This window comes from Teleopsis dalmanni, chromosome 2 (genome assembly GCF_002237135.1).
Source record: "Teleopsis dalmanni isolate 2A chromosome 2, ASM223713v2, whole genome shotgun sequence".
In the NCBI taxonomy this organism is placed as follows: Eukaryota; Metazoa; Arthropoda; class Insecta; order Diptera; family Diopsidae; genus Teleopsis; species Teleopsis dalmanni.
In genome coordinates, this window is record NC_051847.1 from 90,279,664 (window position 1) to 90,286,572 (window position 6,909).

Sequence of the window (6,909 nt, forward strand, 5' to 3'; positions counted from 1 at the left end):
TTATTTTAAAACTAAAACTTAATGACTATATGTCGTCCCCTCTCCCTCCTCCTGATTTCACTAACGTATTCCAATATCTAGTACCTAATTCAAATATTCTGGGTATACAAACTGGCATTACGAGGGTGCGCCGGATACCAGTCAGTTCTTGAACTTTTTGTGCTCTCCTGTATTTATATCTAATCATTTGTAATGAATTGTTCCATATTACTACATCTTCAGATTAAATGATCAGTAACTAATTCTTTTCGTGTGACATTCTAAGGACTTGTAGAACATGATTGAATTTAACGAAAACAAAAGTGAATGTAAACACGTTCATAGGCGTTATTTCGAAATTTCCTAAATCGTATATTAACCATTTCTTCCCTCGTTTTTGTTTCAGTAACTACTTTCCTATTACCTTATGTTGAATAAATGGTTAAGCAGGGAGTACAACAGGATGATACTAAAGACATCTATCTTTTAAGGACACTGCATAATCTTAATATTTAAAATAGATCAAACGATTAGAGAAATGTTAAATGATGTCTCTGGAGTTATATTAATAAAATATAGTTATTTTTATCAATGAGAGTTTGTTTCGTCCTCGGACATATTGGAAGCATTCCGATTTTATTGTAATATTATTATATTATTCATTTGACCTAAAATGTTGATAAAAATATATTTTAAAAGGTTTAATAACTTTGCAATATATATATTGTAAATACATTCTATTTCCCACCTTAACATTCGCTCAGAAATTTATTTAAATAATTTTATTCTAATGGTTTTTAATATGCTAATTATATACATTATATGTGTAATTATTTGATTAATTTAACAATTTTTTACCTTACATAATTAATACAGCTTTAAGATATTAAAAATCAAAATTTAATTAAAATTTAAGGCTTTGAAATAGAACATAGATAATTTCTTTTTTTGTTGGGTATATTTTGAAAACTGGGGTACCTGATAGAGGTTACATAAAATATAATACCATTCACTAAAAAAACATAGAATGCTATAAATTATAACATAACATATATATAAATAAATATATATACATAAACTATAAAAAAAAATAATAGAGAAAATAATTCTATTGCAAAATTATGATTAAAAATCAACAAACAAAAAAACGGTTCGATAAATTAAAATAATAGGTACTTACTGTTATTAGTTTAATACATATTTTATGGATTTATGATAAAAAGTTCTATATTAATAATTGAAAAAGGGCTCAGCTGAAAAATTTGTTTCTAGGTATAATATAAATTATACTTAAGTCTATGTCCAGGCTTGGCCAGAATTAGGGTTAAGTTTCTGGGGGTTCCCTTCTTCAACAGACCAGATTCTTGCCTTTGTAAATGCATCTCTCTGGTTTCTAGCTTGATCTTCTCTTTATTACACATTATTAGGAGCATTTGTGGATTCAAAACGGCTTTCTTAATGAATTGAGGAGGAGTTAGTCCACTCTCCACCACAAGTAAAAAAGTTAAAACAATTCAATTAAATATTATAAGATAATGGATTAAATATGTCGTGATTCTAATTTTTTACTTTCATGGATCAAAGAATCTGGTCTTGACGTTAAAGAACTTGAATATGAACTATTCTATATTCATACTAAGATAATAATAGGCATTTTCTTTTGTAAGTATATAACAAAAGAACAACTGCTTATTGTAAAAATAACATATGAAACAATAACAGTGCTGGCTTATTTAGTCCAACCTTTTTGAAACCGCTTAACTAATGAGTAGCTCAAATAGCATGGTTGCCAATACTAAAAATTCATCTATTGTAAACGACTTTTGGAAGTTCCTACGAAATTTCCAATTAGTAATAAATACGTGATTTTTTTTCAATTTATTATTTTACTCTTAAAAGACATGAAAAATTATATTTTATTCACAATCATTTCAACTTTAAACCTTATACAAAATTGTTCTATATAGATTATTTCAGAATATTGATTACACTTCTTTAAAAGTCTTCGAAAAAATAAAATCGTCCGTTAATTCCTGCTCATCAATTCGACTTTAGAAACCGCCATTTGACCATTGAACAGATAAATCGAGTTTATCAATACGCAAGAGATGATCTGCAAAGAAAAGAGTACTGCGCTGCAGCATTCATCGACATAACGCAAGCATTCGACAAGATATGGTACACCGGACGGCTCTAAAAATTGAAATTGCATCTACCACACAGCTTTTATGCATTACTAAACTCTTATACCAATAACCGATATTTAATGCTCAAAATAGAACACCATAATACGAAAATTTTCCCTATAAAAGCTGGGGTGCCAAATACACTCCCTGTATTTGGTTCAACCCTCTACACAATGCCCACGTTGGACCTACCACTTAACACATCAACTTATACACCGCAATCTCAGCTGATAATTACAGTGATCATGGCTGAAAGCAAAAACACAACAATCGCTACTAGTCAGTTGCAAACAAATCAAGACAGCATCAAAACTATCGAATCCAAATGTGCACAAATCACATTCACTCTTCCCCATGGTTACTGCCCACCAGTCACACTAATTAACAACATACTGCCACAATCCGATCACGCGAAGTAACTGGGAGTTCTCTTGATCGGGGTCTCACCTGTAAACACCATATATTTACGAAACCCAAAAACTGGGTATAAAAATGCCCTACATGTACTGGCTTTTTTCCGAAATTCAAAGCTATCACTGAACAATAAAGTATTTCTATATAAAGTTCTTGTAAAATCAATATGAATTTACGGTGTTTCAATCTGGGAAACAACTATGAAATCTAATATAGCAATATTACAGTGATTTGGATCAACTATATCCCAAATAATACTTTACAGCACGATCTTCATAACCCATCTGTATTTGAAACAAATCAAATAGACTATCCAACATGGCTATCACATCTCCCGAACTTATTAGCACAAACGCTGTTATCAGATATCAGCTAGTCACTTCGACTAAGAAGATATTCTAGGCCGGATCTGCCAAATGGACCCCAAAATATAATATTTATTCATTATTAGTTGTAACTAAGTCTTTAGCGGTGTTTATTACTGAGTGTCCCGCACATGTATTTTTAAATAATAAATGAAACAAAACAAAAAAATTGATGTATTACTATTCTACATAACGGAGGTTTTATCTGCGAAAAATGCATTTCCTTATTTTTCATTATTTTAATTTATTTCAGTTGCATTCCCGATGTTTGACAATCATTAGTGAAAAAATAAATATATCAAATAAAGCCTTTTTCGATAATATTATAGATAAATTCTAATTGATTTTTAACTAATTTAAATAAAATCTTCTATTTAAAAGATATTAATTTAAAAGATACTTCTATCTTTGCAACTAATTTACATTTTATTTGCATTTTTGATAAGAGTATCAAAAGCCTTAACAACTTATAATATTATATTATAATTAAGGTAATTACTGCACAGATATTCTTAAAATGTCACGTTCCCAAAATCAATTAAGCCAATCAATTTTAAACAAATTGCAAAATAATAAAGAAATGAATGCATAAAGGTTCATTATAATATGAAAATAATTTATTCATAATGCACACAACACCAGCTACTGACATGAAGTGTAGATAAATAAAGACTAATGTATATAATAATTGTAACAACATTATGTATATATATACTAATATTAAAAACAAAGTTTTAAGTATAAGGATAGAATTAACTCAAACTATATTATTTGTTATCAGAAGTAGCACTTAACCTAAGAGACCTAACCTATGTTAATGACCCTAACCTTATAGCTCCACCCTAATAACTCTAATCATTAGCCCTACCCTAATAGCTCCAATCTGATATTAGAACCTAACCTAACCTTTCAGATTATTAATATAATTTTTTTACTGCTTATTATAATAATTATATCAAGGTATTCTTAAATGTATACTTAAATGATAGTACCAAACACTTTTTGTGATTGTCTTCCTTATCTAAATTATGGTGTGCTATGACAATAAACTTCGGTCTTAAATAATATCCATTCTAAAAGAATATTAACTTGGTGTTTTGTTAGTTCAACTATAACACAAGATAGTGTTGTCGGTGTCCTTTCAATTATTTTATTTATATAAGATATTCCTAAAATATATTGTATTACCACTTTTATTTCCGCTAATCTGTATCATCCTAAGAGTGTCGCAAATGCTTCAAGTCAGTTTAAAGATATCTCATTGATGTGTCAATATCAATGAATAGAAATGCTATCATGTCACATTCACACTTACCAGAAGTACATGAACAGAGTTCCAATAACTAACATAAATATGGAATTTGCAATACATTAAGGGATTTATTATTTTCAATAGAAAATTAACTTGGAGAACCACACAGAAACAAAAACGTCAAGCTGTTAGGCTGCACTGATTTCTTAATCGCACATCTCCTTTAAGCTTATATCAGGATTATTGGATCAATTTGGATATGTGGTCAAATATGTCCAATATAGTTAAAATCTACAACATTGTAAATCCATAATACATAACACAATCACCATGTTTTATTAGAAATGACAGAATTCACAAATTGTTTGCTATTAAAACAACTGCCTAATTCGATACTACGAGTATCTTTGGTCATCCTTGAAATTATTCTCTTAGTTTGGGATCGCGTATATTTCTGAAAGTGGTTAGTTTATTTGTTTTCAGTTTATTTTGAATAAGTAAGAAAAAAACATATACATATACAAAACACATAAGCTTATGGAAATAATAGTCATCACTATTATTTTCTTAGAATAAATTGGTGTAGTAAAGTCAGTTGCAAGGTTGTTACGAGGCAATCAGTTCCATGTTTTTTAATAGTGCTATCTGTATAATTGTCAAAGAAAGAAGACACTTGTAGTAAAATCTGAATTTGTAAAAATTAAAAAGAAACGGTAAAAAATTGTATGTTCAAGTTTTCCACTTCTGCCCGAAAACTTGCTTTTACGGCAAGGTGCTCACGTTCTAAATGATTAGACCATCCCGCCTAAAGCCAACACTAAACTTGCTAAACTTACTAATTCATTATTATTATTATTAGTGAGCTTTTTTTTATTTTCTCTTATTCTCTTGACCTTTTTTGTTGAAATTACATATAATCCCTATGCCATACCTATGCATATAATATACCTTTTTATTCAGTTTTGAATAAATATAAATTAGTAGTAACATATAGTGTTTAAGAGATATAAATATATAATATATTAATACATTTTATAATATATAATATTAAGGATAAATTAGGTTAGGTTATTCGTCGATATTTCCAGAAGCGGGTTTAAGTGTTTAAGCACTGTGTTCGCCAGCTCACTACACAGTATCTAAAATCAGGTAGTAGTTTTAGTAGTCTCATTTACAATCCCGTCCAACTGGAACAGTATTTTCTTTCTAGGTGTTATTGTGAAAAACCACATTCTGCATCCATTTCACATTGCAATTTATTGGCGTTGATGTCACTAAAAATTAAATAAATCCATAAATTATTCCAGGCTCAAAATATATTTTAAACGTCAGAGGATACATAAGGACAAAAAGGAAGTTAAATAATTAGCTTAAAATATTAATTTGATTTAAATTATTATCTTGTAGGCTATGGTGAATAGAATACCTAGAATATTAAAAAGGTCTTTCAATTTTCATATATTTTTTTTATTATTTTTTATTACTTATGATACGAGGTTTTATTGACTTCTGCTTCAGGGCAATTTAATTATCAACTGATCAGTTGTGAACTTTAAAACATCTATTTTGAATATTGTAATAATCAGATTTAAATTTGTTTTTAAAATCAATATGACGCTGGAGACTATTTTATTTAATAGAAACTATTGTATTTAATAGAGAGGTTTCGAATAGTAGTGAATTACAACAACAAAAACTATTTTTTGTTAATACTCAGGACAGTTGTATGGTAAAAATTCAATTAATTAAAATAATATAAAAATAGTGCTTCTTTTCGAAACTTCTCTAATAATCGGAATTATACAAGTTAAAAAAAGTAAAAGTTAACAATTTTTAAACCATCATATAATCCTCAAAATATAAACACTATTTCTTTATTTTAAAAACTGAAGCTTTAATGACAACATTCTTAGCATTTCTGAAAATTCTTTTCTTAATATTGTATAAAGTCTTTATCTTCGATTATCACATTTCCAAAAACAGTTTTAGGTGCAGTGAACCAAAATTATTAATTCAAAAGTATCTCAAAATGCGCAACAAATTCAAATTACGCAACAAATTCAAATTATTTTTAATGTAAATATTTTTTAATCGATTTAGGATTTTATTGACATTAATAACACGAATTATTAATGAATTAATGTTAAGACTTGAAGCAAAAAAATTATTGATAGATTATTATGTGGACTTCTGTGTTTAGCGCGGACGGAAACTGATACGCTGATCAGATCATGGGAAATACTTTAACATACTTCAGATATTCGCAACGTAGCTAAGACTAAATCTTAATTATATTTAACCAACATTCTAATGAAGTAAATGCGGTTTATACTATATTCTAGTTTAAAGCATAAAATAAAAATTTATTTTTATAATCATAAATACTAATGTTATATTAATTCCCCCTATAGAAATTGGAAATAATTACGATAATTAATTAATTTTCTTAAAGGTCTGTTGGGCTGCTTAGCGACAATAGAAACTAATTTGCCTGATTGTCGATAAATGGAACTATTTTTATTTAATTTGTCACTTTGTTGAGTAATAATACAAAGTATAAATGCAACATTCATAAATGAAATTCGGCATAAATCGAATTATATATTAAAAGCAGTTAATTGCTGTACTAAAGACGTTGATTGAGTGTTGCCAAAAAATAGTGCAGTAAACCAAATTTCGATATCAATAATAATCGCATTCAATGCAATAAATT